Genomic DNA, 27,482 nt, shown 5'->3' with positions numbered 1-27,482 from the left:
TCACTCACACAGAGAACTGCCAAACGAAGCACGCTGTCTATTTCAGGTGATTTGGCAGGGCCACTGGAATGGCTGTGTAAATTTGAGAGAGAGAGATACACTAATGACCTCAACAAGGAGCACACTACAAAAGGTCGCGAATGAAACCCTGTCAATCACGCAAAACAGCCTCCCATCCATTGACTCTGTCTACTTCCCGCTGCCTCAGAAAAGCAGCCAGCATAATTAAGGGGCCCTCACACCTCGTACATACTCTCTTCCACCTTCTTATGTCGGAAAAAAGATACAGAAGTCGGAGGTCACGTACGAACCAGTTCAAGAACAGCTTCTTCCCTGCTGCCATCAGACTTTTGAATGGAGTTATCTCGCATTAAGTTGATTTTCCTCCACACCCTAGCTATGACTGTAACATTATATTCTGCATTCTCTCCCTTCCTTCTCTATGTACGGTAGGCTTTGTCTGTATAGCATGCAAGAAACAATACTTTTTACTGTATACTAATACGTGTGACAATAATAAATCAAATCAATATCAAATCATGAGTTGGACCAGCTGGAATATGAGCTCTCTAAGTGAGGCCTGTTAAGGCTGCCCAATCAGGGACCACGACAGAGACATATAATGTGGAATGTTCAAGTCACCTGCATGTGGGTGAATACACTGTAATGGGAGCTACCTGCTGAGTATTGCAAACCACTGTAAATAAATCAGTTTTGATGAAGGAAAGCGGGCCTCACAGAGTTATTTCAGATATAAAAATGGCTATGATGCCTTTTGTTTTTACTATTGTACAATGTCTGCATCTACCCCGGTGTTTTTCCAGGCACTTTAAGAAGTGTAGCTTGGCAGTTCATCAGACCAGTATGAGTTGATTTGATTTATTATTGTCACATGTATTGGTATACAGTGAAAAGTATTGTTCTTATGACAAGACAATCCTCATCCATACCGCCAACTCTTCGGAGTTCTCCAAACTCTGTACCAACAGAAAAAAAAGAGTAAAAAGTGCTTCTATTTTGGAAAGTCTGGGAGGATGAAGATTGATCTCATTGAAACATTTGACAAAGTAGATGCTGAAAGGCTGCTTCTCCGCAGCTGCAGAGTCTAGATCTAGGGCACATAGTCCCAGAATAAGGGGACAGCCATTTAAGACTGAGCAGAGGAGAAATTTCTTCATTCAGAGGTTCTGAATCCTTACAGTTCATTCTCAGAGGGCTGTGGGTGCTCAGTTATTCAGTATATGCAGGACTGAGATCAAATGATTTTTGGATTATAAAAGAATCAAGGGAATAGGAGGCTAGATAGGTAAATGAACATAGAACATAAAACAGTACAGGCCCTTTGGCCCTCGACGTTATGCCGAGCTTTGTCTGAACCCAAGATCAAGCTATCCCACTCTCTACCGTTCTGGTGTGTTCCATACGCCTATCAATAACTGATTGAAAATTCCTAAAGTGTCCGACTCCACTATCACAGCAGGCAGTGCATTCCACACCTCAATCACTCTCTAAAGAACCTACTTCGGACATCCCTCCCATATCTCCCTTATAGTTATGCCCCCTAGTAACAGCTACATCCACCTGAGGAAATAGTCTCCGAATGTTCACTCTATCTATCCCCTTCATCATCTTATAAACTTCTATTAAGTCGCCTCTCATCCTCCTCTGCTCTAAAGAGAAAACACAGTAAAAAGTCTGACAACACCAGGTTTCAGTCCAACCGATTTATTTGATAGTAAATTCACTAGCTTTCGGGTTAGCCCCTTCGTCAGGTGAATGGAGAGTTCACCACTGATTAAGGACCCCACACACCTCGTACATACTCTCTTCCACCTTCTTACGTCGGAAAAAAGGTACAGAAGTCGGAGGTCACGTAAGAACCAGTTCAAGAACAGCTTCTTCCCTGCTGCCATCAGACTTTTGAATGGAGTTATCTTGCATTAAGTTGACTTTCCTCCACACCCTAGCTATGACTGTAACATTATATCCTGCATTCTCTCCTTTCCTTCTCTATGTATGGTAGGCTTGTCTGTATAGCATGCAAGAAACAATACTGTCACATGTATTGTCACATGTATTAGTTGAGGGGCAAGCTGATAGAAGTCTACAAGATGAGGGGCATAGACAGATTGGATAGTCAGAAGCTTTTCCCAGGGTGAAAGAGTCAAAGATTCAGGGGCATAGGTTTTTGGCGTGAGGGGCAAGGTTTAAAGGAGATGTAAAGAAAAAAGCCCCAGCTCCCTCAACCTTTCCTCATAACACCTACCTCCAAACCAGGCAGCATCCTGCTAAATCTCCTCTGCACTCTCTCCAATGCTTCCACATACTTCTTAGAGTGAGGTGACCAGAACTACACACAATATTCCAAATGTGGTCTCACCAAAGTTCAGTATAGTTGCAGCATAACCCCACGGCTCTTAAACTCAAACCCCCTGTTAATAAACGCTAACACACGATAAGCTTCTTCATGGCTCTATCCACTTGAGTGGTAACTTTCAGAGATCTGTGGATATGAACTCCAAGATCTCTCTGTTCCTCAGAACCCTGCCATTGACCCTGTAATCCACATTCAAGTTTGTCCTACCAAAATGAATCACCTCACACTTATCAGGGTTAAACTCCATCTGTCACTTTTTGGCTGAGTTCTGCATCCTATCAACGTCTCTTTGCAGCCTGCAAGAGCCCGCCACCTCATCCACTACTTCACCAATCTTGGTGTCATCAGCAAATTTACTGACCCACCCTTCAGCCCCCTCTTCCAAGTCATTGATAAAAATCACAAATAGCAGAGGACCCAGCACTAATTCCTGTGGTACACTGCTGGTAACTGGAGTCCAGTCTGAAAATTTTCCCTCCACCACCACCCTTTGTCTTCTACATGATAGCCAGTTACTTATCCAATTGGCCAAATTTCCTACTATCCCACACCTCCTTATTTTCTTCATGAGCATACCATGGGGAACCTTATCAAATGCCTTACTAAAATCCATGTACACGACATCAACTGCTCTACCTTCGTCTACACACTTAGTTATCTCCTCAAAGAATTCAAACAAATTTGTAAGGCAAAACTTACCCCTCACGAATCCGTGCTGACTATCCCACATTAAGCTGCATCTTTCCAAATGGTCATAAATCCTATCCCTCAGGACCTTTTCCATGAACTTACCAATCACCAAAGTAAGACTAACAGGCCTATAATTACCAGATTCATTCCTATTTCCTTTCTTGAACAGAGGAACAACACTCACCATTCTCCCATCCCCTGGCACAATCCCTATGATGATGTGGATGTGCCGGCATTGGACTGGGGTAAACACAGTAAAAAGTCTGACAACACCAGGTTTTAGTCCAACCAACTTATTTGATAGTAAACGCACAAGCTTTCGGGTTAGTCCCTTCGTCAGGTGACTGGAGAGTTCTGGCCTCAGACAGAGCATATAAAGCACAGACAGTTTACAGATTACTGATTAGAATGCGAATCTTAAAGGGACTAACCCGAAAGCTTGTGCGTTTACTATCAAATAAGTCGGTTGGACTAAAACCTGGTGTTGTCAGACTTTTTACAATCCCTGTGGGCAGCGAGGACCCAAAGATCAAAGCTAAAGGCTCTGCAATCTCATCCCTTGCCTCCCAAGTATCCTAGGATGTATCCCATGGATATGCAGGGCCATGAGGTTACAGATTGTGGTTGAGTACAATTCTGCTGCTGTTGATGTCCACAGCACCTCATGGATGGCCAGGTTTAAGTTAGAAGATGTTTTAAATCTATCCCATTTAACACGGTGGTAGTGCAACAGAACACAATGGAGTGTGAGAAGGGACTTTGACTATAACATACAGTCCTTGTGGAGACAGAGGTCTATGCACAGAAAAAGGCCCTTGGCCCATCACGTATGTGCCAGTCAAAGACAAATCATTCAACTATTTCTGGTCCCATTTTCCAACATTTGGTCTATAACCTTGGCATAGCAGATGCACATCTAAATATTTCATAAATGTTGAGGGTCTCCGCTTCCACCAACCTTTCAGGCAATGAGTTCCTGACTCCCAGCACCCTCTGGATGAAAATGTTTTTCCTCACATTCCCTCTAAACCTCCTGTCTCTTATTTTAAATCTCTGCCCCCTGGTCATTGATCCCAATACCAAGGAGAAAGGTTTCTTCCTGTCTTTCTATGCCTCTCAATCTTATACATCTTAATCATCTCGCACCCTCACCCCCCCGCCCCGTCTCCGCACCCTGCCTCAGCCTCCCCTGCTCCAAGAAAAACAACCCCAGTCTATTCAATCTCTCTTCATAACTAAAATGCTCCAGCCCAGGCAACATCCTGGGAAGGCTGCAGAGGCAAGTTACCAGTGTTATCACATCCTTCCTAGAGCTGTGGTCAGAGATCAGCCACAATCCTATTCAATGACAGAGAAGGTTCGGGCAGTCATATGGCTGATTCCTACTTCTGTTTCTTATATTCTGTCAACCCAATGTATTTTGCAGACCTGCAAAAGTATTGCGAGTTTGGACCAAAGTCAGGAATAGCTTAGGACTTGGAACTATTCCCCAGGTGTTGGAATGGACCCAGACAGTGATAATTAAGTGCAGTGAGAATAATAGTGATGACTTACTGCAGTTCATAATCACACCGTGAAAAGTTGTGAGCCAGAGCATATTTACAAGCTGACACACAATACCACCTTACCGCTGCCAATATGTTTCTGGAGTCACTTCATTTGCAGGAAAGGATAGCTGTAGTGTTTAGGAATTACCTGATTTGTAGACTAGGGAAAGAAGTCTGATAATATATCATTAACTTATGCATCACACTCTGAATAAATGCCAAAATAATTGCCCGGGAAGTAACACTTTGCGACAGTATGCAGCTACCATCATATTGATGAAGGATACTGATCTCTGTAAGCAAGTAAAGGGTATGTTAAATCACAGAATTATACAGCAGAAAAGGAGGCCATTCAGCTCATTGTGCCTATGCCAGATCTTTGGTAGCGCTGTCCAATTACAATAAAATTGTGATGGGCTGAATCCATGTTCAGCACAGCTTCATGAGAGGAGGCCCCTTTCCCACTTTGAATGTGAATGTGCGTTTATGTGACCAATATGTCTACAAACGTGAGCTATATCAAAACCAATAGACTCAAGTGCCAAATGAGAACATAGTAAAGCAGTAAATACGTGAAAAATGCCTTTATTCAACTTGTTCACACTTTACTATAGCCTGACCTTGTAAAAGGCCAATGGTTTCTTTGAAAAATGCCATGAGTTAGCTCTGGAAAATCTCTTATCGTCTTTTTCTTTTTAGCACAGTGTTCAGACATGCTTGACACAGTCCGCCATGTTGTCAATACAGGCCAATGTGCTTTTGGTGTTATTGTGCTGCAGTGCGAAATCCCAGAGTATCTCTACAGTCTTTGTAGCATTGGCTAGGAAAACAGGCAGGCGGGCATTCATCAGACTCTTCAAGGCCATTTGCGTCCTCAGCTGAAGAACGTAAGGAAAAGAAACTCAGTTTCCCCACTTTCATCACGTCTTTCATCCCTTGGACTTTATACTGGAGGGTTGATTGAAGACTAATGGATGAGTTCACAGAATCATAGAATTGTTACCCACAGAAGGAGACTATTTGACCCATTGTGTCTGTGCCGGCTCTCCAGACGAGTATTATGGCTCAGTACCCTTCCCCATGTTCCTGCACATTATTTCGCGCAAGACTTAAGCACATGAGATTGGGGTAAGTGTATTGAGATGGACAGAAAACTGGTTGGCAGAGAAGAAACAAAGAGTAGGAATTAATGGGTCTTTTTTAAATTGGCAAGCAGTTACTAGTGGGGTGCCACAGAGATTGGTGCTGGGACCCCAGCTATTCACAATATATTCATGGTTTGGACATGGGAACAAAATGTAACATTTCAAAGTTTGCAGATGATACCAAGTTGAATGGAAGAGTGAACTGTGATGAGGATGCAGAGATGCTTCAGCACGATCCGGACGGATTGGGTGAGTGGGCAAATCAATGGTAGACGCAGTGTAATTTAGAGAAACGTGAGGTTATTCACTTTGGAAGCAAAAACAAGAAGGCAGATTACTACCTGAATGGCTGTAAATTGGGACAGGGTAGTGTGCAGGGAACCCGGGTGTCCTCGTACACCAGTCACTGAAAGTAAGCACACAGGTGCAGCAGGCGGTAAAGGCGGCAAATGATGTGTTGGCCTTCATTGCGAAAGGTTTCGAGTGCAGGGGCAGGGATGTGTTGTTACAATTATACAGGGCCTTGGTGAGGCCATACCTAGAGTATTGTGCACAGTTTTGGTCTCCGTTTCTGAAGAAGGATATTCTTAGTCTCTCGAGAATGCAGCAAAGGTTTACCAGGCTGATTCCAGAGATGGCAGGACTGATACATGAGGACAGATTGACTAAGTTAGGATTGTTTTTGCTGGAGTTCAGATGAATGAGGAGGGATCTCACAGACGTATAAAATTCTAACAGGACCAGACAGGGTAGATGCAGGAAGAATACTCCTGATGGTGGGGGAGTTCAGAACCTGGGGTCATGGTCTGAGAATTGGGGTAGATCATTTAGGATGAGGTAAGGAGACATTTCTTCACCCAAAGAGTGGCCTGCCTGGGAAATTCATTACCGCAGGAAGTAATTGATGCCAAAACATTGAATGTATTCAAGAGATGGCTAGATATAGCACTTGGAAAGAATGGGATCAAAGGTTATGGGGAGAAAGCAGGATTATATTATTGAATTGGACAATCAGCCATGATCATAATGAGTGACAGAGCAGGCTCGAAGGGCCAAATGGCCTCCTCCTCTTCCTATCTTCTATGTTTCCATTCCAATAATGCTATTTCAAATGATTGCCTCAATTGAACCTACCTTTACCACACTTCCAGGCAGTGAATTCCAGACCCAAACCATTCACTGTGTGAAAAAGCTTTTTCTCACATCACATTGGAGTTTTCATCGACTGTACAATCAAATCTCACCCATGGTTGGCCTGGATTATGTTGACAGTGGGAGCACAGGGTGGGTTTGAATGCAAAGTGGTGACAAATTTTAGATTGCTTTCAATACAATAACTGGCATTTATAAGGCGCCTTTAATGTAGCAAAACTATCACAAGGTGATTCACAGGAGCATTATCAAACAAAGTTAGAAACAGACATATATAGTGATTTTAAAAAAATTATTTCATAGGATGCTGGTATAACTGGCAAGGCCAGCATTTGTTGCCCATCTCTACTGCACTTGAACTGATTGGCTTGCTAGGCCACTTCAGAGGCAACTTAAGAGTTAAGCACATTACTGTGGAACAAGAGTCAGATGTAGGTCAAACTGGATAAGGATGACAGATTTTCTTCCCTAAAGGACATTAGTGAATGAAATGGGTTTTTACAACAGCTTCAAAATAACTAGCTTTCATTTGCAATCCTTTTTGCTTTAATTATATTAAAATTCTACAGCTGCTGTGATGAGTTTTCATGGAATTCCTACAGAGCGGAAGAGGCCATTTGGCCCATCAAATCTGCACCAACTTTCTGACAGAGTATCTTATCCAGGCCCTCTCTACATCCTATCTCCATAACACCACACATTTGCCATGGCTAATCCATCTAACCTACACTAAGGGGCATGGCCAACCCACCAAAACCTGCACATCTCTGGACATGGGAGGAAACCGGAGCACCCGGAGGAAACCCACAAACATGGGGAGAATGTGCAAACTCCACACAGACAGTCACCCAAGGCCAGAATTGAACGCAGGTCGCTGAAGCTGTGAAGCAGCAGTGCTGAACCCATGTTCCCAGAAGCATTAGCCTGCGTCTCTGCATTACTAGTCCAGTGATGTTTCCACTATACCGCCACCACCTTTAGGATGTGGGGACCAAAAGCTTGGTCAAAGAATTAGGTTTTAAGAAAGGGAGAGTGAGGGAGGGAGTTGCAAACTTTAGGGCTTGTTAGCTGAATGTACAGCCACCAGCAATGAAGTGGTGGAAATCGGGAATGCGCAAAAGGCCAGGATTGGAGGCATACAGAAATCTCCAGAGGGTTGATAGTGGCAAAAGAGAGCACCCTAATGAGGGCACTGGACATCAGACTACATTTCAGAATCTGTTCTGAATTTTCTCTGCTCACAGCTGGCCTCTGTAAGTGGGATTCCAGGCATGTGAAAGCATCATATTTGTGTTTCTTTAATCCTTTCCTAAAGCTTGCCAGGACTTTGCTGCTCGCCTGATCTCTGCTGTAGCCTGTACATAAGCAGCAGCTCACATTTCATGCAACAGTATCTCTTAAATTTGTTTACTTACCCGCCAGAAATGAATAACCACAATGCCGACCAGGACTAAGCTTGTCAGGCTCAGCTCCATTTTGCCTCTGATTAAACTACCCCTTCTGAATTACACCAGTATTGCACAGCTCTTCCTCTTTCAACCTGGCCAGGAAGATTAATGATAACAACAGTAAGGATATCATATATTTTGTTATGGGGTTGACATCCCGAGCAAATACCATCAGATGGCAGGTGGGCGGAAACATGCAGCTATCATTTCCTCAAGAAACGTCTGCACTGAAAAATAGCATTCATCCCTCACTAAGCTGGCAGATGTGCTACTTCACTCGGAATTCTTTCTTAATAGAACTATTATTAATAATGTCTGCCACATGATTTGGCAGACTGTGATACAGTCAGGCAGCAGCGCACAAGTTCAGTGTGGTGAAGGGCAAGTCGGAGACAGGCGCTACATAGTATTTCTCTCCACAGAGGATGAACAGCAGCTGGAAAAGCGTTGCCAGAAAGGGTGTCTGAGGCCAGGTTAAGAGACTTGCTTAAGAAACAGCTTGGCGTTACAATGGAAAATAGGGATGTTGATATTCTGGGACAATGAATCAAGTTCTCAAACAGTTTTTGTTTGTCTGAATATTTTGATTCTATTCAACAACAATTTTGGAGGAAGGGGAGGAGGATGGGGGTTGGATCGCTATTCTAAAAGAATCAACCCTTCACCATTTGGCTCACTTTCCAATCATTTAAATCAGATGGTTGAACAATGTCTTGGAAGCTTAGCAAGGGCGTTTTTAAGCAAGGCTACAAAACTGCTTTTAAAAAATGTGAAATCTATCTTCTGGTTTTATTTTACTTTTCAGTTCACAAACTACCCTGTGCATTGAGACTATTCTGGCCATTGGCCACACCAGTTCCCAGGCTCAGTTTTTGGCATTCACAGAATGATGAGGCAATTCTGGACACTGGGTCCACTGTTCAAAATGAGCCAGGCAATGATTGATTATAACCTGTGTCATATGTAGTCACAGCCCTCCCTTCACATTGCTTTACACTCATTTTCATTCCAGCTGGGAGCTGATAAGTGCACTGTCTATTGCAGAATGGAGAAATGCAGTATTGTCAAGTCCTTTGTTAGATTTCCAGTCTGTACTGAGTAAATGCAGGCTGCATTTATAAAACTGAGGGGTGAGCTAATCAAAGCCATCAGAATTATGAATGGATACAGCAGCTTGTCTGCCTCTATGGAACCCACAGAAAGTGACTGTCCCGGATAGGGTACCTGGGCAGCCAGATCCTCCACAGACCAGCTGGTGGGGGTATTCACAGACATCCTCTACCTCTCTTTGTACCAATCTGAGGTCCCTATCTGCTTCAAGACAACCATCATCCCGGTGCAAAAGAAAAGCCAGGTGGCATGCCTTAATGACTATCGGCCTGTAGCCCTGACATCAATCATTATGAAGTGCTTCAAAAGGTTAGTCATGGCACAAATCAATTCCAGCCTCCCACACTGCCTCGATCCGCTACAGCTTGCCTACTGCCGCAACATGTCCACAGCAGCTGCCATCTCCCTAGCTCTACACTCAACCCTGGGACACCTAGATAACAAAGACACCTACGTTGGTCTCCTATTTATCAAATATAACTCAGCCTTCAATATCATTATTCCTACGAAATTCATCTCCAAGCTCTGTAGTCTGGAACTCAACTCCTCCCTCTGCAACTGGATCCTAGACTTCCTAACCCACAGACCAAATCAGTAAGGATAAGCAACAACACCTCCTCTTCAATCATCCTTAACACTGGTGCCCCATAACGCTGTACCTTCAGTCTCTTCCAATGCACCTTATACACCTATGGCTGTGTGACCAAATTCCTTTCAACTCGATTTTCAGGTTTGCTCATGACACCACCACAGTGGGTTGGATCTCAAACAATGAGACGGAGTACATGGAAGAGATAGAGAATCTGGTGAACTGGTGAGATGAAAATAATCTCTCCCTTAATGTTAACAAAACAAAGGAGATATTCATCGACTTCAGGAAGCATAGTGAAGGACATGCCCCTGTCTACATCAATGGGGGCGAAGAGCTTCAAATTTTTAGGTGTCCAGATCACCAACAACCTGTCCTGGTCCTTCCATCCCGACGCTATAGTTAAGAAAGCCCGCCTCTACTTTCTCAGGACACTAAGGAAATTTGGCATGTCTGCTACGACTCTCATCAACTTCTACAGATGTATCATAGAAAGTATTATTTCTGGTTGTGGCTCCTGCTCTGTCCAAGACTACAATAAACTGCACAGGGTCATGAACGAAGCCCAGCCCATCACACAAACCAGCCTCTCATCCACTGATACTGTCTACACTTCCCGCTGCCTCGGAAAAGCAGCCAGCATAATTAAAGACTGCACGCACCCTAGACGTTCTCTCTTCCACCTTCTTCTGTTGAGAAAAAGATACTAAAGTCTGAGGACTTGTACCAACTGACTCAAGAACAGCTTCTTCTCTGCTGCCATCAGACATTTCAATGGACCTATCTCGCATTAAGTTGATTTTTTGCTACACCCTAGCTCTGTCTGTAACACTACATTCTGCATTCTCTCCTTTCCTTTAATATATACTGTATGCTTTGCCTGTATAGTGCGTAAGAAACAACACTTTTCACTGTATACCTATACATGTGACAAAAATAAGTCAAATCAAAATCAGATCTACCCCATTCCCTCTGTTGGATGCAGGGAAATAATGTTAATGTTACAGTGAAGACATTTAGGAGTGAATTCAGGAGGCACATTTTTCATCGACAAGATGGTAGAAATTTGGAACTTTCATCCAAACGAATACCGCATCAATTGAAAATATTGAGACCAAGGTGAATTGATTTTTGTTAATTAAGCGTATCAAGGAATGTAGAGTTAATGTGTTTGAAACACTCATCAGTAATGATCTGAGTGCACAGCAGACTTGAGGGGCTGAACAGCCTATTCCAGTGCATAAAAATATCAATGTAACCATATCACACCTAAGTGATTCCTGTGTCTAAGCCTCTACTAAGCTCTATATAGGGGCTGATTTCTAATTGCTGACAAACGGAACCTGTCTTGACAGGTTTAACTTGAAGACCATCATATTTAGACACTTTGAGATGCGATAGACAATCTGATAAGAGTTGGAAAGATTGTTTCTGTGATAACAGATTTCTTGGGTCAAGAAGGAAAGAGATAATTCAGCCATGGTTCCATTTTGTCACTTCTACATTACATTATCGTCAGCAGTGGTTCAGGTGGCAGTACTCTCATCTCTGTGACTGAATGCTCTGGCTTTGAAACCCAGTCCAGACCCACAAAATCTAAGCTCCCGTGCTGAGGGAGTGCTGTACTCTCAGAGGTGCTTTTTTTTAATCAGCCATCTGATATCTCAGGTGAATGTAAAAGCACTAACTTTGTAAGAGAATATCTTCCCAGCTATTCAAGCCAATACATACTTAACCAATACCAATATAACACAGTTTCTGCAACTTTCATCCAAATGAATGCCGTGTCAATGGAAAATATTGAGACCAAAATTAATTGATTTTTGTTAGTTTAGTATATCAAAGAATGTGGATCAAAGACAAGTTAATGGGTTTTGAAACGCCAGTCAGTAATTGAGGGGTTGAATGGCCTACTCCTGTTCCTAAAAGTATCAGAAACTTGATATACACAAATTGGCTGCTGTGTTTTCCAATTACAAAAGCAGCTACACCTAAAAATTAAGCTTTTATTTCTTGACTGTGGGAGGATGAATCAGAGTCACCTTTGCTAACTCTTGCTATATACCAATTAAAATGTCAAAAATCAATTTTTTCTGGGGGTTGTGAATTATTTTCAAACACAACCTACCAATAGTTTTCTATCACTTCCACGCAAAAGCTTAGCAGATTAAGTTCTTTCAAAAAATGGCACTATCACTATTATTTTAAAGAAATAGGCACAAGAAATAAAGGAGAGCTGAGGATTTTGTTTTAATACACAATGAATTGCTATTACCTGGAATGCACAGCCTGAAAGGGTGCAACTTTGTTTCTTTATTTCAGCTCACTTTAGCAGCAAAAATAAAAGGACGAAAAGGTTGCCACATGGTGGGTTATTTAACCAGTTTGTGGAGCTTTATTAGATAGGTGCTGCTTGCCTCTAGTCCAGGATGGAAGAGAGGAAATATCTCCCAAATACCACTGATGATGTCACCACATAGAAATGTGACACATAACACAGAGATGCAATGGTTTTAAGATAAATGGTTTAAACAATACATAACCCTCCCATTTACTCCAGTAGTACAACAACTATCATTAACTTTAACTCTTATGAAAACAAAAATTATTTTAATAAGCATCATCATATAAAGTTTTACAGTCAGTACCAGAGTCTTTTAGGTGGATGTTGGTTCATCCTTCAGGGGTCTTTGCTTTCATGCTCTCGGTAGTCCATTCACCACCTGACTCATGAACATCATCTGATAAAGTTGGTTCTTCTTCAGCTTCTATGGTGCTGTTGATTCAACTGGTGTAGAATCTGAATTTGATTCAATTGTGATCATAGTTTCAGTGATTTCCAACCTTGAGCGTCAGATGTTGACTTTTCACATGCCAACTCTGCAAATGCTGTTTGAAGCAAGGATTTGATCTGTGTGCCTCCTCCAAACTCTCATCATCGGTTTGCACTGTATATGAAGTATTTGGGAGTATTGTGGGGAAGTACCACTTCTCACGTGAAGTGGTACTTCCCAAACTGGTTTGTTGCTAAAACTTTTACCTTGATCAAAACTTCTTGGTTTCAATGTCTGTTCATGGTGCATAACTTGGTATTGTTGTTGTCGCTCCACTACGACTGAAGTGTCAGGCAGTAAGAGCAAATCAAATTTGGTTCTCAACTTTCTCTTTAAAAACAATATTGCGACAGGTTTGTGTTGTCGCATAGGCTATGTTCCTTAGAATATGAGAAAGGTGCTTACTCTTTTGGCAAGTGGCCTTCATCCTTTGATGCTTTAATGGTACTCTTTAATGACAGCACCACACACTCTGCCAATCCACTGTTCTGATATGCTGTACGCCAATGATGTCTGTCCATGAATTTCCCTGACATGAACTGAGTTCCATTATCATTAACCAATTGCTCCAGTTTGCCAAACCATGCAAATACTTTGTCTAATCATTGCCTTTTCAGTAGCTCATGGACATCAATCATTATTATTTTGGGCCATTTGGAATGTGCGTCCGTTCAGATGAGGAACATATATCCCTCAGTTGGTTCTGCGAAGTCAATATGAACTCTTTGCCAAGGTTGTCTCGGCTAATCCCATGGATGAAGTGGTTGTAAAAGTGGAATATTTTGTGCCCTAGCACAAGATTGACTATTCTTTTCATTCTTCAATCTGTGAGTCTCATCCTGGCCACTAGCAATCACTTTTTGCGATTTTTTTCACATGTACAAATCTTGGATATCCTTTGTGAAGTTGATCTGCAAATATGGAGAAATAATCACTCAATTCCCCCATACAGTTTTCTGTTTGTACCATTAATTTGAATTCCCTTACAGCTTGAATTCCACATTCCTCCTCTGTTTATCCAATGGTATTCCTTTTGAGATAATGTCCATGACCTTCAACATCACTCGATCTGACCTCATGCACCTTTACACTCAGGAGGCTGTAATAGGTACATCATTAACCTGGGAAAAGTACAAAATATTTGCATGGTTGTCTTGTGATTTGGCTTTATTTGCATATTGCCCAGACCTTCTGTATTTAATCTTGTAATTATGTGCTGATGAGGGACCAACTCTGCAAATGACTCGCAGCTAGAGACTGTATTCCTTTGTATGTACCAAAGATAGTTGTTAAAGGCCTGTGGTCTGCTAACAAGATAAGATGTCTTCCATACAGATAATGATGAAATCTTTTGATTCCAAAACTATACTCAGGTGCTCTTCTTCCAATTGAGCATAATTTTGTTCAGCGTTTGTCAACATTCTCAAAGTGAAAACTATTGTTCTTTCATCTCCATTTGGCATTATATGCGCCACATTAAAGTTGTATTGTAAATTAGGGTTGAAATGAATTAAAACTAGTGATTTTGTTAGCGTATTTTTAACTTCATTATATACCTTTTTAAAGTAGAAGTAAGTAAAGTTTATTTATTAGTCCCAAATAAGGCTTACATTAACACTGCAATGAAGTTACTGTGAAATTCCCCTAGTAGTCTTTTGTCCAAATCCAGTGGTGACCTGTACATAATAATGTATGGAGTGGTTTTAATATGGTAGTGATATTTGGAATAAATTTTCCATAATAATTGATAAGTCATAAAAAAGATCTCAATTGCAACATATTCTTTAGTCTAGGCACATCTAAAATCGCAGTCATTTTTATGGATTCCTTGCAGAATCCATCCTTCTCAATTACATGACTTGAAAAATTCACATTTTTCTTTCTTCACATGAAGATTGTGCTTCTCTAGTTCTGTAAATGTGCCTGTTCATTATTGTCCATGACTAAAATGTCGTCTAGATAACACTGGACATCGTTACGGCCACTTAAGGATTTGACCCTTAGATTTTTGGAATAAGGCCGGCATCAATGTTAATCCGAATAGTGGACATTTATACCTTTTGCGACTCAGTTGCCACCTTCATTTGGAGGTATGCTTGGGATAAGATTATAATACTGTAGTGCTGATCCCCAGATAATCCAACAAATTGATTCGCAATTAATGAGAAGGGGTACTGGTCAACACACAGTACTGGATTTATCATTGTTTTGAAGTCACCACATATTTGTACAGATCATCTAATTTAATGACAGAGACAATTGGATTGCCCAATTGTTTGGCAGTTATGGACTCGATCACTCCACCCTTGATTCCTTTTTCAAGTTCCATTTCTAATTGGCTTAATAGCGTATGGCACATTTCTTGCCTTTAAGTATTCTGGGTTGCTAGTAGGTTTTATCTTAAGTAGTGCCTCAACTCTAGTCATTTCCCCTAAAGTATTTTCAAGTACCTTCTTGTATTTTTTTTAAGAGTTTCTGTAATGTATTTTTTCCATCAACCAATTGGTTTATTGTTTGCCAATTTAGTTTGATTTTGTTCTCTTCCAAAAAGTGCAGGAAAATTTCCTTTCACAACTTGTAATGACAATTTTTCAGACTGATCATTTGCTTCAACTTGCACCATGATATAACCCTTCACTGAAACCACCTCTTTCATGTATGTTCTCAGGATAAAATTAGAAGGCTTTAATGGTACATTCTTGAGCTTTTGTTGATATAAATATTTTTAAAGTTTATTTATTAGTCACAAGTAGGCTCACATTAAAACTGCAATGAAGTTACTGTGAAAATTCCCTAGTGACCACACTCCGGCACCTTTTTGGGTACATTGAGGGAGAATTTACCATGGTCAATGCACCTTACTCACACATCTTTGGACTGAGGGAGGAAATGGGAGCACCCAGAAGAAACCCACACAGACACAGGGAAAACATGCCGACTCCACAAAGAAAGTGGCCTAAGCTGGGAATTGAACCTGGGTCCCTGGCGTTGTAAGGCTGAAGTGCTAACCATTGTGCCATCATGTCACCCTGTTCAGAGACAGAAACTTAGCGGCTCCCGTATCTGCTTCCATTTTAATTTTGCTCCCACTCAGTTTTGGATAGGCCCAAAATCTCTGTGCATCACCTTGCATCGATAATACACCAAGCTTTAATTCTTTGATCTCCACAGATATTTCTGGGAATCTTCATTGTCTTTGGTCATTCTGTGGACCTTTTTGTGGATTTGGGTGCTTTCTTGTATTTACTCATCTACAAGATTTGAGAATCTGGTTTAGCCCAGCACACCTTGATCATGTGACCTTTCTTGCCACACTTACGACATTCATTTTCTCGACACCAACATTCCTATGGAGAATGCCCCAGCTGGGCGTACCTATGGCATGCTTGCATGTTGAGAGATTTTATTTTCTCAGTATTCATCTTGGGTATTTTGGCATCAACTCCAATTGAGAAAGCTTCTTTAGTGACCAATTCCATGGACACTGCAATCGCAATAGCAAGTTTTAGTGTGTTTTGGTGTGCAATCATCTTTGAATTTCTTCTTTTCGAAGTTCACAAACAAGTCTGTCACACAGACTACCTTCAATGGTCAGACCAAGCTCACAACCCTTTGCTAGTTTCTGTAGTACGGCTACAAATTGTGGAATATTTTCACACTCTTTTTGGCTCTGTCAATGAAATGTGAATCTTTCCACTATTATTAAAAGTTGGGTGAGAAGTGTTCTTCAAGGGTTTTTGGCCAATTTCTCATAGGTTTTTGTACCAGGTTTGACAGAATGGATAAGACTTTGCAAACAGAATGAAGGTTTCTGTCCTATTACACTCAGAAAAGTTGCTACTTTGATTTCATCCGGTATCCTGTTTGCAGCAAAATAATGTTGAACTTTCTTTTCATAGGTACTCCATGATTCTGCATTCTTGTGAAATGGTTCCATAGCGCCACCTTTTTCTGCCATTGCAGTTTGATTTTGATCCGATTTGATTTATTATTGCCATGTGTATTAACATGCAGTGAAAAGTATTGTTTCTTGCGCGCTATGCAGACCAAACATACCTTCATAGAGAAGGAAATGAGTGAGTGCAGAATGTAGTGTTACAGTCATAGCTAGGGTAGAGAAAATTCAACTTCAAGCAAGGTAAGTCAATTCAAAAGTCTGGCAGCAACAGGTAAGAAGCTGTGCTTGAGTCAGTTGGTATGTGACCTCAGACTTTTGTATCTTTTTCCCAATGGAAGAAGATGTAAGAGAAAATGTCTGGGGTGTGTGGGGTCCATAATTATGCTGGCTGCTTTGCCAAGGCAGCGGGAAATGTAGACAAAGTCAATGGATGGGAGACTCGTTTGCATGATGGATTGGGCTATATTGGGTTACATTTGTAGTTCCTTGCAGTCTTGGGCAGAGCAGGAGCCATACAAAGCTGTCATACAACCAGAAAGAATGCTTTCTATGGTGCATCTGTTACTGGTTCTTAAGTTGTAATTCTTTCTTTAACTTTTCCTCCCTTCCAATTTCTCTTTTCTTCCAATTTAGTTTGTATTATTTCTTTTGTTGCTTTCAAAAAAGACTCTGTAACATTAAGGAAAACAATTCCCTTTTTTTTGCAAACGCCAATCCAGGAGATTTCAGTTTTAATTCTGCTAAATCTTGGTTGATATCACATTGTTTTCCTTTTTGAGCAGTCGCCTCTCCAAAAACAGGTTTTTTTCTCTCTTACTGAGTTTGAGGACTCAATCTTGCAGTCTGCCATATGTGAAGGTATGCAGCTAGAAAAAACTCTTCAGCTTTGGTAAGTAAATCTATTTTTACATAGCTTTATTTTCTTTCCTTATTTTCTAGGATATTTTGAGGCCACCAATTTACTAATTAATTACCATCAATGCGCTGGTTGAATTTTTTTCCCTTTTCCCACCTCCAGCTCTCCAAGCACTCTAGAGGTTGTGGCCAAATCAAAAAAATTATGGAATGATCCGGAGAGCTTTTGATTAATTTTAAAATTAATGTACAGCCTCAGGAAGGCTAAAAACCTGTTTCCAATGGCCAGATTTAGCACACTTTAATTGATAGTGGAATGGTCTCTGAAAATGTATCCTTGACTCATGGTCCAGGTCTGAATTGTTTCTTCAGACTAATTTTGCTGGAAAACCTTCATTGCCAATTTTGTCTTTTACTGTTGTATGTTAAAGTGGTCAGCTCATTTTAATAGCAAAGATAAAATAACGAAAAGGTTACTTGACCAGCTTTATCAGATAGGTGTTGCTTGCTTACAGCCCAGGATGGAAAAAAGCAAAATCTCCCAAATGCCTCTGATGATGTCACCAGAATCACGTGACACACTACACAAAGAGGTTTACAATACATAAAACTTAGATACGTATCTGAGCTTTTCAGGGCTTTGGGGAAAAAAAGGAGAGTGGGATAGCTCTCTCAAAGTAAGTACAGTAAGTACGAAGAATCAAATGCTACGCGGTAAGATTTTATGATTGCCAATTTCCAATCTGTAAACACCTTCTTCAGTCTGTGGTGCCACAGACAGGCTTTTATTCATCAACTCTGACTTCCTTTGTGAGTCTTCCAGTCACAATTTCACTCATGTCCCAGGTTTCTCTTCATTTTTCAAATAATTTCTCTGCAATTCAGCCAGCTCTTCATTTAACCTCTAACGTGACCAACAATCTGAGCCCAACAATAGTTCAAGAGTTATTGAAATGGTTGTTGCCCAAATGTGCAAGTTGTCTTCCCCCTCACATTCTTTTTCATATAATTATTTAATTGACTCCTGTCTATTTTTCCTTGCACCTCTCTTCCATCTCAGCATTTCTGCCTTTGTATGGAAATTTTCTGTTGTCTGCATATCTCCTATTCTTCACCCATATATCTTCCCTGACAGATTCTACCTTAACTGATTTCTCAGTGTTTTCCCTGAAAAGAACAGAAGCAAAAGATAGATGACTGTGGACTCTGCTGCACCTGCCTAGATGTGTGAGCGAAATGACCAATTCTTAAGTAAAGAGAAGAAACGGGCATGCCGTAAGATGGGGGAAAGGCAAGAAGAATTTGGTGGCCAGGGCATGTACACAGATGACAGAAGATGGGACTCTCCCTATAACCTTCTAAGGATACCAATATGAAGGTGGAATGGTGTGGACGAAGCGAGGGAAGGTGTAACAATGTAGATGAGGATTACAGGAAGGTATGTTTTAGTATGGTCCATGCTAATTCAGTGACAGCAGTAATGGGAAAATAACCAGACAAGGTAATAAACAGAATAAATAATTTGCAATGTGTATTGCTGAGTTATCTGAAGAGCAAATCAGAAAGCTTGAGCATTATTACTTTCATATATCACTATGTTTAAATACATGTGCACAAACATCTCTCAGAAAAATTATTTTTTACATAAACATCTTGACAGTCCAGGGTTAAGAAAAATATCCATTGAGCTAATATTTACTGATACAGTAATTTAATGTGGCAAGCAAGTTTGCACTTGATTCTGATTTGATTTGTTATTGTCACATGTACTCATATACAGTGAAAAGAATTGTTTCTTGCACGCTATACAGACAAAGTATACCATTCATATACAAGGAAAGCAGAGAGTGCAGAATATAGTTACAGTCATAGCTAGGGTGTAGAGGAAGATGTGAGGTAGGGGTCTAATGGCAGCAGGGAAGAAGGGTTTCTTGAGTCAGTCGACACGTGTGCTCAGACTTCAGTATCTTTCTCCCAATGGAAAATTTTCCTGATTCTCCACAGATTTGACAGCAAACCAATTAAATATTGAAAGAAACATGCATTGTTAATCTTCTGAATATTGAATTTTGCTTCCTAGTTGTTTGATAAACTTATTTTTCTTCCCAATCTCTCTCGCCTCATGTCTTGTTATATGCAGGCACCATTCCCTTTGGATCATACCTATCTCTTCCAAAGCTTAACACCAAAAAATTTGCTTTTAATTGCGTTTTTTGCCAACTTTCTTTCACCACCTCCATATTATTCCCACTAAATTTGGAAACTTCCTGAAAGCAGTGCATATTAATGCACCAGCACTGTAAGATGCAGTTTTTCCCACTCTTTTTTTTAGCTTGAGAAAAATTTATGCCTACTGCCAGTAATTTATTGGCATAGTGCTTTAAGTAGATTCTCAGCTTCAAATGGCAGCCTGAGCAAAAATGACCCTGGACTTCACCCAACTAATGAGTTGCCAATCAATAGTAAGCTACCAATCAAAGCTGTAGGTATTAAGTAAAGTGCATAATTGGCAGTAGAGAAAGAATGGCAGAACAGGTTCTACCAAAGTTCAATGACCCAGCACGGTACAAGTAGTCTGGAGACCATTTTTGAAGTGTATTGCAATATAAAGCCTAATTTCTGGATAGACCTACGGTGAATTTTTATCTTTAGTCACCTAATTTGGTGCATTTTCCAATAGTCAATTTACATATCTGCATTTTAATAAAAATTCCAGGAGGCATTTGTCCGTGAGAAGTCTCACTTCCCACTCTCATAATTCTTGGTTATGGGTTGTCTCACCCAAATTTATTCTTCAATCAACATGATTGAAACAAAACAAGTTGATTAGTAACTTATCATATGATTATAAGTGGGGGCTTGCTGTGTGCAATTTGGGTATCATATTTCCTTACATTGTAAAGGTGACAATACAAGAACAAAATGTTCTTTATTAATAGTGGGATGCCCTGAGGTCCTGAAACACACTATATAAATGAAAAGTTTGTTATTTCTATGTAAGAGACTATGTCAACATTCCTCATTCAGTTTTGCCATCTCAACTGTCACAATATAGTTGCAGCCTTGAGACAGTAGGTGGTTCTGTAAGGATTCTGAAGCCATTTTTATAGCTCATTTGCAGTTCATACATAAAACCCCCACCTTTGTGAATTGGCCATGCGAGATGGAATAGATATTTGATTAGTATGCATTATTTATACAAAGCACTGGTGAGACCACATCTGGAGTCATATGTACAGTATTTGTCTTCTTATTTAAGTATGTAAAGCAGTTCAGAGAAGGTTAACTGGACTAAAGCCTGGAATAGGCAGGTTGTCTTAGGAGAAGAGTTTGGACAGGCTATGCTTATATCTGCTCAGAGATTAAGAGGTGACTTGATGAAACATATAGGGGGTGATTCTCCCAGCCCACTGTGCTGCTTTAGCCTGAAGGTGGCCTGACCCTGCTGGGGTGAAGGAGGGCCATGGAGGCCCCAAGGGTGATCGGGGTGTAAGGGGGATGCGAGTGTGCATTTCCAACTTGGCACTGCCAGCCTGGTCCCCGGCACTGCCCAAGAGGGCAATGCCTGGGGGCACCTTAGCACTGCCCACTGGGCATCAGACACTGCCAAAATGGCAGGGGATGGGGTGCTACTGCCACTCTGCACTCGACAGTGTCAGAGGAAGGGAGGCCAGTGATTGGGACCGGTCATCGAGGGAGAATGCAGGGGGTGAAATTGGGAGATCTACTAGGGTTGGGGGGGAGGTGGCCTGGAGACATCCAGGAGCCCAGCAATCAGGTGGTGGTGGGTGTTGCATGGCCAGCGATATGGAATACGGCAATCGAACTGGCCAGTGACTGGAAGGCCGGCGATACTGCGTGCGCACCGATTTCGGTGCTGACAGCTGCGCATGTGCAGTGGCTCACTCAGTGGTATGCTGCTGGCCTCTCAGGTGACAATAGGCCCCACCTACTGATGTCTAATGTGATTCACCCTAGGGCATTCTGTGATGCACAGGGTGTGGGAGATTCATTTTGAAAAGACCCACTGAAAATGCCAGCAGGATTTACTCCAGTTTTTATGTGAATTTGACACTTCAAATTTTTTTGGGAGAATCCCACCCTTATTATCCTGAGGGGTCTTGACAGAATGGATGTGAAGAGGGTGTTTCATCTTGTGAGAGAATATAGAATTAAGGGTCACTATTTAAAAACTAAGTATCACCCATTTAAGACGGGGGGATTTGTTTCCTCAGAGGATCGTTAATCTTTAGAACTCTGGGCTAAGTGGCTATGTTCGTATGTTCATAAATAATCTAACAACTTAGATTTATATAGCACAAACAGCAGTGCAATAATGATACAGACAATCTGTTTTTCTGTGTGTCAGAAATAAGTATGGACTAAGGCATAGAGGGAAACTGTCATGGTTCTCTTCAATCAGTACTATAATAACATTAGTTTTAAATTCCCTTCACTCATTTGACTATAGGACCCTTTCCTCATTGTCACGATTTGATCTGCACTAACATTTTTGATTTGTCTCTACTATGTTATTTACAATTTGGTATTACAACTCAGCTTTACAGCATAAATAAAATGATAGGAGCATAAGTAGGCCATTCAGCCCATCAAGTCTGTTCAGTCATTCAATGAAATCACAACTAATTCAATCCTTTGCAACAATCGTAAGGCTCATTAATGCACCCCATCCTGGTTTCAACCTCTTTCCTATGTCTCAGTGACCAAAAATGGACATAAACAGATTTGCATTTATATATCTCCTTCTACAGGCTCAGGACATCCCACATGGTTTATAGACAATAATAAGTAGTCACTGATCCACTGTAGAAATAGTGCTGAAAATGTGATCTTATTGTTAATTGGATATTGATTGGGTTTAATTGAATGCAGGTGGTGGACATTAATTGGAGTCTTATTTGAGTACATATACGAATGGGACACTGATGTATGGTGTGATTGGGTTACAAGATGCATGCTAACAAACTTTCACTCTGTAAATAAATGTAATACTAAATAAAGAATGGCACCAGTACTATCCTATCATCATGTGGCTTTCTTGAGTATAACGCAAACAATAATGAATTTCTTCAACTTGCACTCTGCCCTTTTTACTGTGAGCTATGACGCGGTTGGTAGCCTCTAAGTCAAAAGTTGTGCATTTATAGTCCCCGTCCAGAGACTTTGAGCTCATTAACCAGGCTGACACTTCAGTGCAGCACTGAAGGATTGCTAAACTGGCATAGGTGCTGCCTTTCAAACAAGGCTTTCAACGAAGATCCCATCTACCCTCTCAGATGGAATCAAAACATCCCGTGACAGAGAATTCTCCTGGTCAATATTTATCCTTTACCTGACACCATCAAAAATCATGAATATTTGGTCATCCGTTCATTTTCAATTTGTGGGACTTTCTTGCATATTAACTGGGTGCCACATTTGCCTATGTAATAACAGCAATTTAGGATCAGTGTCAGAAAATGCATTAAAAGTGTTGAGGAACTCTTCCCTACGTCACGGCCGTTGTTTATCCCTCAACCATCTACTGAAGCAGATCATCTGGTCATTATTGCTTTGCTGCTTGTGGGACCTGCTGTGCTCACAGTGGCTGCCACATTTCCTGCTTTACAACTGTCACCGATTTCAACAATAACCCAATGGCTATAAAGCACTTTGGGACATCATAAGGAGGCGATATATAAATGCAAGATTGTTTTATTTATTTACAGATACATAGCAGAAAGATCATTAAGCACCATAATTGGAACACTAATATGTAACATGATAATGAAATTGTTCACATTGTTTTTGTTGGAAGCCTTCTCTCCAAACCATGGTTGCCCAAGGTGAAGCTTTGATGAAGCCCATCATGAAGGTTGGGCCAGAGCCCAGGGGACTACAACACCCAGAGAACATTGCAAGGCTCCACGCAAGCTCAGTTGCTGCCGTCTATAGTAAAGACGTCACGTCTCGCATATATCCAGTAATGGCATTTCTCTTAACTGCACAAAAAAAATTAAAAGCTGAAAGCTTTTGAGTAGCCAGGAGGAGTAAGGTGCCATGTATCTGAATAAAACTCCATTCATTGTATTGGAGGTCCTTGTACCAACATGTTAATTTAACTGCAGTAACTGTTAAGTCCACTAAACAAAGCTGACCTCACAGTTGTAACAGGCAATTTGTAAAAAAAAATGAACCATCAACAATGTGCAATTAAAATACGGTCTCTATATTGCACGGTGCGATGTCCATCAGCGAATTACAACTCCGCGGCTTCCGCTAATTGCGGCGGGTCTGCAAATTGCAACAAACGATAGTGAAACCTACATCAATATTCCAGACGTTTCATAAATGTATTTTAAATATTTTGTTTCGACTGATTAATTCTTCACAGTGAGGCTTTTTTTTAGACCGTGACAACCCTGATGCAAACACATGCACAGACACAATTCAAACAGCCTCGTATTTCTAGACCTGAAATCTAAATACTGAGTGCAATTTGAGTGCATGTCATTTTCAGATCGAATTCGAGCAGAACTTACTTAGAATACCTTCGGAAATAGATTCTGCCAAAAGCTGCAATTATAAGCAAAATTGCGATCACCTTAATTAGTCAATACAATTATTACCGGTGTGGTATTAATTGGGGACGGGGAGGGGGAGCATCTCCGCAGGTAAGTGAACATGATTTTTATGCATTATTTTTTGCGGGAAGAGTGCATGGACTTACCTGCAATGCACCGGTGTCACGGAGCTTGCATCTCTTTCTCTCCTATTTAATGCATCTCGTATTGACCAGACACGGGTTCTGAATACAGTATCAGAAACGCAGTCACGTATTGCACTGCGTAGTCTGGTGCGAGCAGGGAGGAGGGGAGGGCGAAAGGCAGATCGACACTAAAGTTGATTTTTTTTTCTAAAGTATAGCACAGCACCACACAGAGCACAGGAGTAGAACAGGTCGAGTGATGAAAACGTTTGAATAGATGTAAGAATTTGTATGATGGTTTGTTTTCAAGTTTCCCGTGCCTTTTGCAGGTCGATGGCTGAAGGTGTCATGCCTAACTATTATTCCTTATGCTTATCCCTTATCTACAAGACGCGCTGTAACAACTCACCAAAGCTCCTTCAATCACACCTTCTGAATCCGTGATCTCTACCACTTTGATTTGGTTTGATTTATTACAGGCACATGTATTATCATACAGTGAATAGTATTGATTTTTGCACGCTATACAGACAAAGCATACCATTCATAGAGAATGAAACGAGAGTGCAGAATGTAGTGTTAGTCATAGCTAGGGTGTAGAGAAAGGTCAACTTAATGCAAGGTAAATCCATTCAAAAGTCTGACAGCAGCAGAGAAGAAGCTGTTATTGAATTGTTCGTGACCTCAGACTTTTGTATCTCTTTCTCGAAAGGAAGAAGGTGAAAGAGAGAATGGGGTGTGTGAGGTCCTTAATTATGCTGGCTGCTTTGCCAAGGCAGCGGGAAGTGTAGACAGAGTCAATGGATGGGAGGCTGGTTTGTGTGATGGATTGGGCTACATTCACGATCTTTTGTAGATCCTTGCAGACATGGGCAGGGCAGGAGCCATACCAAGCTGCAATACAACCAAAAAAAATGCTTCCTATGGTGCATCTGTAAAAGTTGGTGAGAGTCATAGCTGACATGCCAAGTTAACATGCCAAATCCTTAGAAAGAGAAGGGCAGCAGACCCATGGAAACACCACTACCAGCAAGTTCCCTTCCAAGCCACTCACCAATCCTGGCTTAGAAATGTGTCGCTTTTCCTTCACTATCATGGTCAAAATCCTGGAACTCCATCTACAACAGGAGTGTGTGTCTATTTGGACCTAATGGAGAAGCTGTGGCTCAGTGGTATTGTCACTGGGCTAGTAATCCAGGGACCCAGGTTGGAATTCTGCCATGGCAGATGGTGAGATTTAAAGTTTAATGAACCATTGTTGTAAAAAAAATCTAGTCCACTAATGTCCTTTAAGGGAGGAAATCTGCCATCTTACCTTGGTTGGCCTATATGTGATTCCAGGTTCACAGAAATGCCCTCTGAAATAGAACGTAGAACATTCCAGCATAGTACAGGAGCTTCGGTTCTTGATGTTGCGCTGACCTGTGAAACCAATCTAAAGCCCATCTAACCTACACTATATCAATATCATTCATATGTTTATCCAATGACCATTTAAATGCCATCAGTGTTGGCGAGTCCACTACTGTTGCAGGCACGGCATTCCATACGACTCTCTGAGTAAAGGACCTACCTCTGACATCTGTCCTATATCTATCACCCCTCAATTTACAAAGAACAAAAGAGAACAAACAAAGAACAACCCAGCACGGGAAACAGGCCCTTCGGCCCAACGAGCCAGCGCCGTCGCATCTTCCTACACCTACCCTGCCCTGTGTGTATGTGAGTGGAACCCCTAATGTAGCCAGATTCATAAGAACATAAGAACCTAAGAATTTCAGGGGAGAATAGTGTCAATTTGGTACACCAATCAGCCTAAGAGCACATCTTTGGGGTGTGGGAGGAAACTGGAGCGCCCGGAAGAAACCCACGCAACCACAGGGAGAATGCACAAACTCCCACAGACACAGGCCCAAATCCATGTATCTGCACAGCTAGCAGTGATAGTCACTGAGCTGTTGCTGTTTACGGACCTTTTGCTTGTCTCTCAACTTCTCCATGCGCCCGTGACGTTCCCGCAGCAGGCAGGACTAGGTAGTTTATGTCACGGTCCCTGTTGGCTAGAGCACTGTCTTAGAAATGTAAAAGGGCATTGATGTATTTGTTTGAAATTTGATTGCCAAAGTCACAGAGGACATTAGTAGCTCTTTAATGATAATAAGGTCCTTGCTGGTTTTCTGAAGGTTAGAAATTTCTCTGGTATGAGTCATGCATTGTTGATTCCTAAAATAGAATTAATAAGTTCATAGGGTAGCCAGGTTGACGTGGATGTATATTTTCCCATTTGTCTTTTGACCGGGACGAATCAATGACCTGATCCACAGTGAAGCGATCTGAAACCCCTGCTCATGTCCATTGCTATTAGATAAATACTGCAGCTCACGTCCAAATCTTCAATAAAATTTAAACTTCACGAATCCAATCAGGGCCCATCAAAATCGCAACCACAGGGAGTCATCTTCTTTTATTTAACTTAAGGTGGTTTGAATTTGATTGGGCAGCATTGTCCTTGATATGATGTCACTGCCTGACAAAGCTTCATGATGGTAGCATTTGGAATTTCTTTCTCCTTGGTTGCTGATGATGAATTATGTGGCTGGTTTATTCAAAATGCCAGGTTTCACTTCAGGTTTTTAAAAAATACATTTTTATTGAAGACTTTTCCCCATTTTCACAAACACAACAAATCCTCAATGATTGGTACAGTTCAGCAGAATCATTTTTTCACATATACATACAGAAAGAGGCAAGAGAGCACCAATGCAATTGGTTTGGATTATTCATTATTTATTGCAAATGGTGCCTCCAAAAATACAACCAATGAAAGGATGTTTCAGAGATTGGGGAATAACAGGATAAAGCCACGAATTCATGGCATAATGGTGTCCTTGTTATACGATACAAGAGATAGAGCCACATAACGTATAGATAGGATAAGTGCTATACAACTTCTACAGTGGGTCCTCAACAAAACGAAGGAGACCCACCACCAATTATAAGCAAAGGATATTTTCCTGTACTGCCAGTGCCAGGGTAACATCTCAAGTTCTTCAAGTACAAAACTATAAGGATTTAATTAATTTTGAGACAGGGCCAAAAGCAAGATGGGCAGAGTCCCACACCACGCC

At 41.2% G+C, this 27,482-nt stretch overlaps 1 protein-coding gene across 6 annotated transcripts in view; it reads right to left on the bottom strand.

Annotated features, from left to right (window-relative positions):
* The window catches only part of LOC145341149 (polyhomeotic-like protein 3), an 89,618-nt gene extending 65,137 nt beyond the window's left edge, over window positions 1–24,481 (bottom strand). For 5 of the 6 annotated variants that reach the window (XM_080186042.1, XM_080186046.1, XM_080186044.1 and 2 more), the window contains exons 1-2: window positions 24,376–24,481; window positions 8,327–8,451 (exon numbers count right to left, since the gene is read on the bottom strand). The gene's annotated coding sequence lies outside the window, so the exon portion shown is untranslated. The remainder of the gene's footprint in view (window positions 1–8,326; window positions 8,452–24,375) is intronic. The other variant, XM_080186043.1, reaches the window with a different exon arrangement.
* Between the last annotated feature and the right edge of the window lie 3,001 nt (window positions 24,482–27,482).

This window comes from Carcharhinus amblyrhynchos, chromosome 3 (genome assembly GCF_965287045.1).
Source record: "Carcharhinus amblyrhynchos chromosome 3, sCarAmb.v2.hapA, whole genome shotgun sequence".
NCBI lineage: Eukaryota > Metazoa > Chordata > Chondrichthyes > Carcharhiniformes > Carcharhinidae > Carcharhinus > Carcharhinus amblyrhynchos.
This window is presented reverse-complemented; position numbering and strand designations above follow the sequence as displayed.